The sequence below is a fragment of the Lissotriton vulgaris genome, chromosome 9 (genome assembly GCF_964263255.1).
Source record: "Lissotriton vulgaris chromosome 9, aLisVul1.2, whole genome shotgun sequence".
NCBI lineage: Eukaryota > Metazoa > Chordata > Amphibia > Caudata > Salamandridae > Lissotriton > Lissotriton vulgaris.
In genome coordinates, this window is record NC_141697.1 from 200979388 (window position 1) to 200993361 (window position 13974).

The following is a 13974-nucleotide window of genomic DNA, read 5'->3' on the forward strand; positions in this document are numbered from 1 at the left end:
ATTCCAGGCTCCAGATTTGGACTGCAATCTGGGCATTACCCTTCAAAGTATTACTTCTTGCAAGGGAAAAAAAATAATTGCAGAAATAACTTTCAAAAGTTCAGCTCTAAGGACACGGATGGGCAACAGGAGTGCAGAATGATGAGAAGTGTATAATCAGACTGGAGCCTGGAAAAAAGCAGGCAGAGGAGAATTCAAACAGAAAGAGCGAGTGGGCTACTTGAAGAGAGAAACGTGTGATATAATGAGGCCCTGTCTTGCTACTACTGGACAGGAACAGACCCCAAAAGGCACAGGAAGTGATTTTCCAAAAAGCTCCTATGGGAAAAAAAGGTTATGGAAAGATATTCTGAGACTAAAGTTCCCAACACGGAAAACTAGCACTGAAGTGTCAAAGAAACTACCAAAATAAAATTAAAATAGAATTCCTGATGCAACACTGCCGAGATACTGCGTGTATCATTAGTAAACGCAGAAAGAAAAGACAGCGCGATTATGGCATTAAAGAGATGCCAAAAGAACTACGAGTCACCCCCCCATAATGCCATGCACACATGTATGCCGGTTTTGGCATCTTCAATTCGAATAAGGTGACAGATGCCGAAGTCAAGTTTTTGCAGTCCTGCTGCAAGGCACTTAGCCCACAGAAAAACTCAGAGGCGAGATGTACACAGGTAAAGACCATTCATCAAATCCTTTCCACTAATAGTTAACCTAATGTAGCCACAGCTGAAACTTTTCATTACTAATAGGCGACTATTTGAAGTCACCCTGGAGCAATGTTTCAATGGCAGAATGTAAATTCGATAAACCGACATTGCAAGATAGTGAGCTTTTTTTTCAAAGTTGCTCCAAAGTTCTCCAAACTTCTGGAACGTCTTCCTGAAGTTCTTTTCTGAGTGCAAAAGTGTCCAACACATACTCCAGGGTTCTGGAAACTCCAAGAAGAGCCTTGAAAGTTTGGGACTTCAATTCCCACTATGCACTTGGACAAAGCCCTTACAGGTCCACAGGTAGTACGCCTGGCTGGGGACTCTTGGTGGTGATGAACCAGGCGAGCTTTGTTAACCTGTAGCTTGCCTTGCAGGGAGTCCACTCTTAAGACCCTTTGAAGGGGTTTGGATCCACAGGACTGTAACTCCATATTTAGCAGCAGGTGCACTCAGTCAGAGTGCATGGCTTAGTTGGTGCACATTAAACTTTCCAGCAGGAACCCTTCTTCTTCCTTTAGTTTCAAGCAGCAGATCTGAGAGGAACTGCCCCTCTCGGATACTTATTCCGTGCTCTCTCGGATCACACAGGAGTGCATTCCTGTCCAATAAGGTGCAGAACAACTGTTCAGCAAAGAGGCAAGAGATGGCTAAAACAACCTCCAGGATTGCTCATCTCTTTAGACTCCCTCCCCCTGGTATCTGCACATTCCTTCCTTAAGCCTGCCATCTTGCTGGGTTCAGAGGTTAGGGTCATAAATGAAACTGGTTTCTTCTGCCTGTCTCCTCCTTCTTTTGAAGATCATTGTTTACAACCACTCCCCCTTGCTCTTGCATTCCTCTGCAGCAGAAGAACCCTCTCCTCCCAGAATGACTCCTTCACCTGAGGGGCTACTTATCACCTCATCAAAGCAGCCTGGCTAATCTGACCAATCAGGACAGATCGCTGGAAGGCTGAACTTTGGCTTACTGAAAAGAAAGATTTATAAATTCTTGTCTGTACATTTTAAGATTAATTCAACAATAGCATATTGTAGGATTTATCACTACTCTTCTAGTAAGTCCTTGAATGATATTTTTACAGATTTTTTCTCTAGGTAATAATGAATTAATAACTTCTTATCATGTTAACCGATGTGGCTGGGGATCTGCATTAGAGAAAATGAACTGGGCAATTTCTCCAACACCGATGCTTAAAAAAACATTTTTTATAAAGACCCTGCCTATATCTACAGGATGCCCCACCGCGAGAACTTCTTGGGGAGACCTTAGGGGTCCTAAACATTTACAAATATTGCAGATGCTCACTCTACAGTGCTCCTAACACAAAAGTCGATTTTTGGAAGGACTTTACTGCAATTAGGGAAGTGAAATGTGTAATTTCACTAAACTCAAGGCATATAACGCCTATTTTATAAGGGCCCTCCTTATAAGTACCTGACCCCCCACCACTGGGACACCTAGGGGAACCCTGGAGCTACCATATATGCAAGACATTTGTAAGTGCCCCAAAGAACAAAGTCAAGTTTGAGAACAATTTACATGTTGAAAACAGTCCTGCAACACTGGGCTGCTTTTAAACTAACCTCAGGCCTCAGCAGTGCACACATGCAAGTGCAGAAAGGGCTGCTTGCTTCTAAACTGCCATGCCCTATTATATACTAGGGACTTAAAGGTAGTTTTGATCCTCTGGCCTATTATGTACTAGGGCAGAGGTCTTCAATCTGTGGGGCGTGACCCCAGGGGGGTCGTGGAGTTCTGGGAAGGGTGTTGCAGATTCTGTCAGAGTGCAGTTTCTGGCGTCGGGCTGATTGAGGGTGCTCACGGCAAACATTAAAGCCTCATTACCAAGTAAAGGTCTTTTGAAGACCTGTGAGGTACTCTGGTGTGCCTTTGTGTGTGTCCCTGAAGCTGTTTCAGCCGGGCTCACATACACGAGCTGGGGAGGGACTGGGCGAGGAGGCTGTAGCCCTTTGAGTTCAATGGACTTAGCTGTGGGGTTTATTTTTATTTTTAACGTTTTATATAGCGCTAGTTTAACCCATAGGTATCAGAGCGCTTTACAAACACATAGTAAACAGCAGAAGGACATTACAATCATTGGTTCAAGTCCCAAGAGCCCTCATACCTGGTGCCTGTGCAGGAGAATTGTGGCTGAGAGTCTGTTCTTCACGGTAAGATGTTTATACAAGCAGGGAGGCACAGAGATGCCCTCCCATGAGAGAGGAAGAAGAAGGAAGAAGACTCAGAGGGATACTGACCCCTCCTCCACGAGAGAGGCACAGAAAAGGTGGGTGGATGAATGATGGGTGGATGGATGGATGATGGATGAATGTATGGATGGAAGGATGAATGGGTGGGTGGATGGATGTATGGAAGGAAGGAAGGAAGGATGAAGGATGGATGGATGTAAGAATGAAAGGATGGATGTATGTGTGAAAAGGTGGGTGGATGAATGATGAGTTGATGGTTGTAAAGATGAAAGGGTGGGTGGATGGTTAAAGGATGGATGGATGTGTGAAAAGGTGGATGGAGGATGGATGGATGGACGGATGAAAGGGTGAATGGATGAAGGATAGATGTATGGATGGATAAAAGGTTGCACGGATGAATGATGGATGGATATGTGAAAAGGTGGGTGGATGAATGATGGGTTGATGGATGAAAGGGTGGCTGGATGGATGGATGGATGGATGGATGGATGGATGGATGGAAGGATGAAAGTGTAGATGGATGAAGGATGGAAGTATGAATGGATAAAAGGTTGCATGGATGAATGATGGATGGATTTGTGAAAAGGTGGGTGGATGAATGATGGGTGAATGGATGGATGAAAGGGTGGATGGATGAAGGATGGATGTAAGAATGGAAGGATGAAAGTGTGGATGGATGTACGAATGGATAAATGGTTGCATGGATGAATGATGGATGCATGGATGGATGTGTGAAAAGGTGGGGGATGAATGATAGGTGGATGGATGGATGAAAGGGTGGGTGGATGAAGGATGGATGTATGGATGAAAGGGTGGATGGATATATGGATGGAATAATGAAAGGGTGAATGGATGAAGGATGGATGTATGGATGGAAGGATGAAAGGGTGGATGGATGAAGGATGGATGTATGGATAAAAGGTTGCATGGATGAATGATGGATGGATGTGTGAAAAGGTGGGTGGATGAATGATGGGTGGATGGATGGACGGGTGGATAGGTAAAGGATGGATGTATGGATGGAAGGATGAAAGGGTGGATGGATGAAGGATGGATGTATGGATAAAAGGTTGCATGGATGAATGATGGATGGATGTGTGAAAAGGTGGGTGGATGAATGATGGGTGGATCGATGGACAGGTGGATAGGTAAAGGATGGATGTATGGAAGGATGAAAGTATGGATGAAAGGATGGATGAAGGATGGAAGGATGAAAGGGTGGATGGATGAAGGATGGATGGATGTGTGGAAGTGTGGGTGGATGAATGATGGATGGATGGATGTGATGAGATCTAACAGGCACATTTATGTTTGTCGATAATTGTTGATGATGAGGAGTACCAGGAGTCTCAGCATCAAAAAGTTTGAAGACCTCTGTACTAGGGCCTTATAAGGGATGTGATGCCAATCATAGGGGTACCCTCACCGATTCTGTATCCTAGAGTTTGTAGGTGTTTTCACTGTATTCTAAGTGTGTTTTCAGCATAGTCCTGGCCCTGGTAAGTCAGAGCCCAGGGACAGTCTGAGTCAGATTCCAACACTACCAGTCAGCAAGAATTGCGGGTTCCCATGGCACAAGATGGCTTTGCAAACACGCCTGTAAATTTCTGAACTGCAAGGTATCGAAGCTGAGGCATTAATAGTCGTGGTCATGTATTGAGCTTAGAGAAAATGTTCAAGTCACATTAAACAGGAGGGCAACGCAATTTCCAATGTCGTTTGCAATTAAAATTGAAGTAGTATTATTGCACCACATGGAAATCCATGCTACTGTTCATTAGTAGATGGAAATCCACTGTACACACTAGTAGAAGCGTTATTTAGTCATCTCATTTCACAGGTAAGAGGTAATAAGATTATTAATGAGATACATATTCAGCTCATATTTTTCATAATGCAGCAAACTGTCTCGCATCTCTCATGTTATTCCTAGAAGCAGTAAGTATTACTGCAAGCCTAATTCAAGATGTTTCTGTGCATAGATAAAACTTAAACAATTGAATGAATGTAGACATCTGCATGTAGTACTTAGATACCCTTCAAATAGCTGGAGGCATATATATTAGCAGGATGAGTTTCCATTTACACCTAAGCCCATAGGCAAAAGTCTCACCTTAATGAGCAGATGTGGGAGTGTCAAGGGGGCCATCATTCAAACGTTTAGGAAATCTCAAAGTAGTTTGGTGAAAAGCTGCTCTCTCATAACATTGTAAATATCTGTATTCATTTAAAATGTGTTGCTATACGCATTACCACTAATACTCTTGCATCTGAGAAGTGCATATGGAAATGTTACAGAAAGTGTGTGAAAGTGCAACAATATCAGTTTATTAGAGAGTGAAACAGGTATGTGAATGAATTAATTTAAGTAAAGAAATTTAGCAAATTCAAAGTTTCCCTTGGGTAAGTGTTGGAAAGCGGGTTATTGGCAGTGGTAAATGTGCAGATACCACTGGCAATAAGGTCACTAACACAGTCCAGGGCTCAGTACAGGTCTCAATCAATTATACCCATGCTCAACCCTTGGTAGCTTGGCTGCGAACAGGCAGGCTTACCTTAGGAGACAGCTATGAAAAGCAGTTACAAACACGAACTTCAGTAAATAATTAAGACACAACACAGAATGAAACTCCAACACCAAATTATTAATTTTAAAAGAATCCAATGTTGAGAACTGGAGAAATGATTTTTTAAATATTTAGCACTATATAGCTCTTAGAAACTAATACCGCCACATTGGGACATCTGGGCATGTTTGACTGGGACAAAGTCAAAGTTTTAGGTAAATAGCATTAGAGCTCTGCTCGGATACCCCTTACAGTGGGCCTCAGTCGTGATTTTACCTTCAGAGTTAGAAACTCTCAGAACTTTATCTGCTGTGGTCCCTCAATGTTCTTCACTGGGCTGGGTTCAGTGTGGGTTCACCGGCTTACTTTCCAGGGAGCTCCTGGTCAAACCCAGGGTGTTGTACCTTTCTAGCTTTTAAGCGGGAAGAACCAACACGGCCGGTTGGCTCACGGTTGAACATTGCCAGCTTCTTTCTTCTAGTTGAGTCAGTCCCTTTATGCAGCTTTTTTCCCAAAGTTGCTCCAAGCTTCAGGAACTTCTTTGTGAAGTTCCACTTGGGCTTCACAGTGTGCAAAACATGATCCAACAGAATAGAATCTCTAAGATGGTCCTTGAAAATTTGGGACTCCATGTCACACAATCCACCAGGACAAAACTCGGACAAATCAAATGAACATACTCCAAGCTGGGGATTCTTGGTGGAGATTGTCTAGCTGACCTCTGTTAACCTGTAGCTTGGAGGGAGTCCACTCTTTATTCCTCTTGAAACAAGGTATATCCAAAGGGCTGTTGTTTCAGATAACGCACAAGGTGCAGCCAGTCAGAATGCATGGCCTGGTGATTATGAAGCACTGCATGACTTAGGTCCAGAATGTCTTAAAAAACAGTTTTAACGGGTACGTCCAAGGTCGGACATTCTGGTCTGAGACAGCTAAATGTGCTGCAGTGTTCTGGGGAGGCAGAAGTTCTATGACTGGATCAGCAAAAGCATGGAACTCCCTCCCTATGCATTTAAAGGCCATGCTCAACCTGATAGACTTTAGAAAGGCTTTGAAAACCTGGTTGTTCTAATAGTGACTGAGTCAACCCACTGTTTATGGGTACTCCTCTTACAGTAGGAAAGAGAGCACAAAGACGCCTCTTGGTATTTGAGCGCTTTAGAAATTAAAGAAGAATCACCAAAATATAACAAGTGGGCCATTAGATTTATGAGGTGGTCAGAAGATCAAGATTTGTAAAGTATATGTATTGTCTTTGACAGAAAATGAACAATAATTATAATGAAATGTATATTCAATTAATTCATACACTTCAATGTTTAATAATAGTGATTGTCATTCAAACAATTTATTAAAGTCCTTTTTTTTTAAATCAACCTCTTTGAGCATTTTTTCAAGCTACAAAGTGCAGCTATAGAACCAACCACAAGGGGCTCTGAAATCCAGCTGAAGAGCATAGTGATACATCCATGTAGCCCCCACAAGATTAAAAAAAGGTTTGGTGGGGTCCCTGCCTCATTCTCTGTGTCCTCCATCCCATCTCTTTTCTTGATCCTTCATCAAGCTCTGACTTCATCTTTACATTGATGTATCACTCAAAGGTTATAAATGTCATGTCTTTTTTTTTAATGTCCAAATTAATGTGGCAATCGTTCAATCAGAATCACTGGTTGCAATGCTGATTCTCCTCAAACATATGTGCATAGGTTATTCCTTTTTAAAATAACATTTTCAAAGAACAATAATAGAATATAATTGTAGTCCCCCAAATATGTATGCAAATTAATGTTTCTAGTATTGATTAACTCCCTTTCTGATCATCTCAAAAATGCTACTCTCACTGGTGTTTGGGGTCCTTGTAATCAATCCTGCTGGTCAAGGTTGGACAGCGTCCCTATTCCATGTCACTTTTCTCTTCTCTTACTCCACCACCAGTGAAAGTGAATCCACTGGGGTAACCAGTCCTGTTGATCTTACTCATATTGCTTTGTGTTTTCCACAACCCAATAAAGTAAGATTAGAGGAAGGCAAAACAATAGGCATCCTGTCACAGTGAGGTGTGACCAACTCCCTGACAGGGTGTAGTGAATTGGAGCAGCGGGGGGCACTTGCCAATGCCACACAGTCTGCTTGCAGGGCACATTTGGTATCCTTCATGCATATTCCAGCTCAAACCAGTTCAGGATGCCATTGGCTCCCGCTCTGGCATGAAGCTGGACAAATGACAGGGGAATATCCTCCCCCTTGTCCAGCCTCTCCTTAGGGAGGGACCCCTGTATCTTCCCAGCCCTTTCGTTGGGGTACTTAAGGGATTACCTGTGGGTGGGTCCCTAGATTCGTTGAGGGACATGATACAATTCAAACACCACTTCATATTCGACCATTTGGGTACGCTCGACTTCACTCTGGGCGTCAAGACTGCAACCGGGAAGACTCCTGTAGCTCCTGATCTCTTTGCCCTGATCGTCTGCTGCAACGTCTGTGCCTGTGCTCCATACAGGAACCCGTCCAGGGCCTGTGGAATTCTAAGACACCTGAATGAATCTCCCTTGAAGTGATGACGTCAATTCCCTGCATCTGCAGGCACCTCAACCAAGCTGACCAGCTGGCTGATCTTGGGCTCCTATGGACTCCAAAAGGCTCATCAACACTGTTTACAATACTCCACATCCCTTGAGGCCTGCCCTGTTCTCTCACCAACTTTGAGGGCAAGATCCCTTGTCAGAGATGCAGGAAATGAAGCCTTGTACTCCGCATTGAATTGCAGTTCCAAAGATTTGTTGGCTTCCTTCCACCAAGAGCTTTGGGCTCTGAGTATCCCCAACCTTAAGCATCTCCAGCAACCAATATCTACATCCTCACTGCATCCCTTGCACCATGGGCCTAAATCTTTGATGAGCTGTGGGTCCACCTAAGGATTAATCTTGAAATATTTTGGGCTCCCTGACTGCCCTTCTTTTGGTGAGTCTCCTGGACCTTGCTGGTCCCAACATTGTACCTTCTTCTACTTCTTGTTGTTTGTAGTTGCCAAGGCTTAGTGGTGCTCCCACCAGACACCGACTCCTGCTCTCGAAATCCAACGTGGGACAGCTTGCGAATAGCTCCTGGTCTTCCACAGCATCACCTGGTCCTCACAGCTGCAGTTCCAAGGGCACCGTCAACTCTCTTACAATACCGACATTGGTGGACATTTGTCTTCTGTGCCTCCTAGTCACTTCCAACTCAATTAGACTCTGTCCCCTATGCTTTCAGGTACTTCTCGACTTGAATCCACCTTTGAGTTCCACCAGACACTTTCACCTTCTCCAGCAGTAGCATTTTCCTGAAGCCCTCCATTGGTCCATTGGGTTTGACTGCGGGTTTCCGTGTCACTTCATAACTATGAACCTGGCTCCAATGGGGCAGGTATGCTGGTTCTTAAGGTACCCACGGGTGGGGTCGCTCTCCAACTATCCTGGGGATGAGCCTTGCCTTTACACTGTGTTAAGTTGACATGAGCTTGTTAGAAGCTTAAAAGCCATTTTTCCTTTCAGCTGCCTTTGCACACAGCAGACATTATTATAAATGTTTAGAGTTAGCAGAATGTTTTGCTTCACATGACAATAATATGTTTTTCTATATTAGCAGTAATCTGGCGTTTGCGAATTTGCGTATTCGCGAATTCGCAATCTGCAAAATCTGCGAACTCTGGCGAATTTGCGGATTTTTTTTGTGTTCGCAAGAGTTTCTGCCAGTTCGCGAGGGTTTTGTACCAGTTCGCAATTGCAAACTTACTTGTCAGCTCGCAACGGTCGCGACTATGTTGTTTCTACATCCGGCTCATCATCACAGTTTTCACAGCACCCTCTGTTTCACCACTGCCACCCTCTGGTTCACCCATACCACCATCTGGTACATCACTGCCACCCTCTGGTTCATCACTGTAGATTATGGGGGGGAAAAGCAAGCAAACCTGCCCTACTTCAACTGACATGAATTAATTTGGGGTTGATTTATTAATGTGTCACTGAATTTAAACTTCCAGTCTGGCACCTGCATCCTTATCTGTAATTTTCTTTCTGTTGCAGTGCATTTTTTTTCCCAGGACCTTTGTGGCCTTACCTACTTGTAGCTATTCTATGAGCCTGCTGTGAGGGTCAGAGCAGGGTCATAGAATAGTTGCAAGTAGGCCACTGAACTCTGGAGGGGCCCCTCAGGAAGCACTACAGGGAATGGTTACTAATGATGAGTTTGAACTTTTGCACCTGCTGAGTGCTTTCAGTTTTGCAAAACTCATTTTTCTGCAATTTTGCGGGATTCGCGGGGCGCGAATTTGCGCAAGATCGAATTTGGAAGCCGCAAATTCGTGCGAATATGCGATTTGTTTTTTGCGGTGTGTTAGTTCGCAAGGTTTTGTGCGTTTTAGCGAGCCGCTTGTAGCGCAACGACGCGAAGTTACCCTCACGGTCGTTTTCGGGCACAGCCATCTTGTTTGCATAACGTATTTCCGTTTCCGGGCGCGATGTGTAATCTCGTAAAGTGTGCGGCTCACTAGTACAATTTCCCGTGTGATCGGGAGGAAAATCTCACGCGAACTTACCCACGTGGTCGTGAACGGACGCGGCCATCTTGTTTCTCATTCATTGCTATGGTTCTGGGCATGCTTTCTGTATCCTCTCTGAATCTTTGCCATCCTTTGCTTGTTTTAAGTTTTTTTATATCTATTTTACTAATTATCTATCCCTCTATTTTTCTAGCTCTATATTTTTGTGTTTTCTGCTACTTTTGGTTAATTTTAAACTACTTTTTAAATTCTTTTCTTTTCTTCTTCCCTATTCTATTTCTTCTTTATTATTTAGCTTCCTTTCTGCCCAGACCATGGTAAAGGGAGCCGGGAAGCATCCTGAGAAGGGGAAGAGTCCCACACCCCCTGCCCGGCTCCCGTGCGGGCGTTTGAGGGGGGAGACAGTCACAGCCCGGGAGATCTTCAGCGTGGAGGAGGAGGCCGCACTAGTTTTTTATGTTCAGCACCGCCTCCCCAGGACCATCATGGCAGGCGGCAGGATCGCTAGCGGGTACGGGATCCAGGAGCGCCGGAAGCGGTGTGAGAAGGTGTGCCGGGCCATGTACCAACACTCTCGGGTCCGGCGCACCTACAACCAGGTCATTCACCGTTGGACGGATCTCCTGGACCGGGAACGCGATTTGCTCGACCTGCTCGGCCTTGAGATCCCCGGGCTTGGTGAGTAGTAGTAGCTATTTCTTTACTACTCTGTTTTCTCCTGCTCTGTGTGTTATTATCTTGCAAATTTGTGTTTTTTACCAAGAGCAATAATGCTGCTGATTACATTGTAGGTAAATTATATTTCAAAATCTTCTGTGCATTTCAGGTGCACTGCTCTCCTTCTCAGTAGCGCTGCTACTATGCTTATTTGTTTTCGATTTTGTGTTCATTTCATTGGCCTGTGAAATTATGCATGAGTGTAGTTTAAAGAACTGCGTAATGCTAGACACTAAGGGTCAGATATTTAATTACCGGCGCATCCCTGTAAAGCAGCAGGGATGCGCCAGTAATTGTGCACCACGCCACCGCCACCCATGGTGGTCCGTATTTACAATGCGGCGCACCATGGGCCCAAAACGTCACCGAAGCGTTAAGCATCTGAGCCGTAAAGGCGGCACATTGCTGAAGTTGCAGCGCAACGATGGCGCAGCTCCAGCAATGCTCTGGGGTACCCTATCTCCCCAATGCTGCATCAAGCCGTACGTCTGCTTCAAGCAGGCGCAGGGTTTGAGTCACGCATCATTGTCCTCAATGTGAATGATTGAAATCTTGTAGATTTCCCTCAGCCACTTTTAGGATGCCCTCCCTTGTGCCGGAACGCCCCCTGGTGGTGCAGGGCTTTACAACGTGATGCATCTTCCATATGCGTCACGTTGTTAATATACGACGCACCATGGCGCCTCTTTTGTTCTGCCGCTGCGTCGCAAAAGTCACGCAACAATGGAGCAAAAGAGCCGCAAGGGGCTTCTAAATCAGCCCCTACAGACTCAAGTCCAGTCCGTCCTTTGTACACCTGGCAATAAGAAGAAATAGTGGTGGTGGATTGATATGATTTAATGACTGGTTAATGTAGTAGGAAACTTTTTAGTGTTGTCGCTGATCTGCAATCACGATGGACTTTGTCTGTCACTTCGCGTGCTGCGGACTGCTGCCTGCCAGTCCTAGGCAAACCTTTTTAGTAGTTTGTTTAGTGAGTTACATAACTTTCCAAGTTGACGGTCCGCAAATCAAGCAATACTAATATCGTAGCAGACCACATGAGGTAGGTCAATATATCCCGTGGAACACTTGTCCATTTGCTATTTTGCCAAAATATTTTGTTATTGTTCTTTTGAAAAGTTTGATTTGGTTGACAAATATCATCCATGTTTTCTGGTCTTTCTTTCTTTCATGTTGTAAATCAGCTCCCCCCAGGGGCAAGAGGGCATTGGAGGAGGCTGCTGCTGCTGCTGAACAAGGCCAGGATCGGTCAGGCGAGGGCTCCTTTGGTGGCCCCGGTAAGTTTTAATTTTAATATAGAGTACCAATTTTTTCCTAGAGTTCCTCATTCAATTTTTTCTAAATTGTCTTTAATCTTCTTGTAGACTGTATCTAAATTCTTATCCTGCCTCGACTATGACTCCCTGTGGTATTACTAGATTATTCTTATTAGTCTGTCTGTGTCGCTAACTAAGATTGCACATTTGGCAAAAGGTGTAAAACGAAACTCCCATTCTAGTCAGCAATAGCTCTATGCACTGAGCGCAGTCCTCTGGGATTGTCCATAATGTCTTTTCAAGTCTTCTAAATGTTTATGCTTTGACAATTACCAACAATAAAAAGGTGAATAACCACCAAGAAAGAATAGGATACTACTTTACTTTTGGTTTGGATAGGAGGACAATCCATTCTACTACTGTTGCAGGGACAAATCTGCACAAACAGAACTATGGACACTAAATAGTGCATTGTTTATCAATTATAATAGGCGCAGGTAGACTTTCTTTCCACATACCTCAGAGATATAAGACTTTGAAGAACCCCCAATCTCCTTACTGACTAGATAGTGTGGCAGAGTCATTTAGCTCCCGAATTCATCGATGAGTGATCCCTAATGATGATTATCCAACGCAGGATAAGAGTACGGAGTCAGAGTCCAGAAGTGTCCAAGGAACGGACTCATGCTTGCAAATTGCAAAACCTTTTGCTCATTCACTCATGACCAAAAACCACAAAGTCTATTTAAGTTTTACAGCTTTATTAAAAGTAAAAATATTTATTAAATTCAAGCTTGTCATAAAACATAAACGGTTCATTAAAAATGGAAAAGTGCTTAGTCATTTTTTATTTCACACATTTATTGTGGGCGAGCCGAGCCCTCACCTGGTTTGAACTTTCATTTTTCTTTTTGGTGCTGAATCATTGGTCCCTTCGTCCTAATGATTTGTTCTTAGAAGTGAAGCTTCTGTCTGTTATGTGGAAAATGGTGCGTGTTAAAAAGCAAGAATTCATCAGTTGTGCCAAAAAGTGCAGCAAGACAACAGCCTTCCCTCGAAAAAGGGACATTTTTACTTTAGAGTAGACAGTCACAAATTATTAGATTGGTTTCTGTATTCACATTTCTTCATTCCTAGACAAAATACTAGTGAGTGGTGTATGTCTATGACATCTAACATTCTTAAATGTGCTTTGTAGGTGGAACATCTGGTGCTGGGCCCAGCGCGGAGGTGGAGAGAAGCTCTGGGGAGGAGGCGGAGCAAGTGCTGGACAAAACTGCTGTGCGGGTTGCCACAGTAGTGGCGGGCAGTGGTAAGCTCTTATATTCCTTACTTATTGAGATTGCAGACTGCATAGTGTGCTGCTCCCCTTGAGGAAACGTAAGGTTTGTCCAGATGAGAGACATGAAGAAGAATGATTGACATTTAGGGGCCTATTATGATGGTGGACGGACCTGAGTCCGTCCGCCACCATAGAGTAGGAGGGACCGTCCACAGGGGCAGCGGCAGTCCCTCCATGGTAATTAGGATGTGACCGCCACCCTGGCGGTCACATCCTGTATTTTTATCATTGCGGCGGGTGCTGCTTGAAGCAGCACCCGCCGCAATGATAAAAATGTACGTTGTGCATTTGCATGCACAAAGCGGCAGGCACCGCGCGGTGCCTGCCGCTTTGTGCAGACAAATGCAGGGGGATGCCATAGGTTGTGCACCCCTCAGCCCCCCTTCACCCCTGGGGGCCAGCAACAGGCCCCCAAACAAAAATACGTATGCCTTTGCACGGCGGAAATGTCGCCATGTAAATGCATGTTCCTCCAGACATCCTAATATGGCTGGCGGTGTCTGAAAGACACTTAGTGCTTTTCGGCCGCGGACGGGAGGCGACCGCAGTGGAAAAGCTAATCTGGCGGGGGGACTTTTTCAGTCCGCCGCGGATTTCCCGCATCCTCCGGGCCGGTGGTGGAT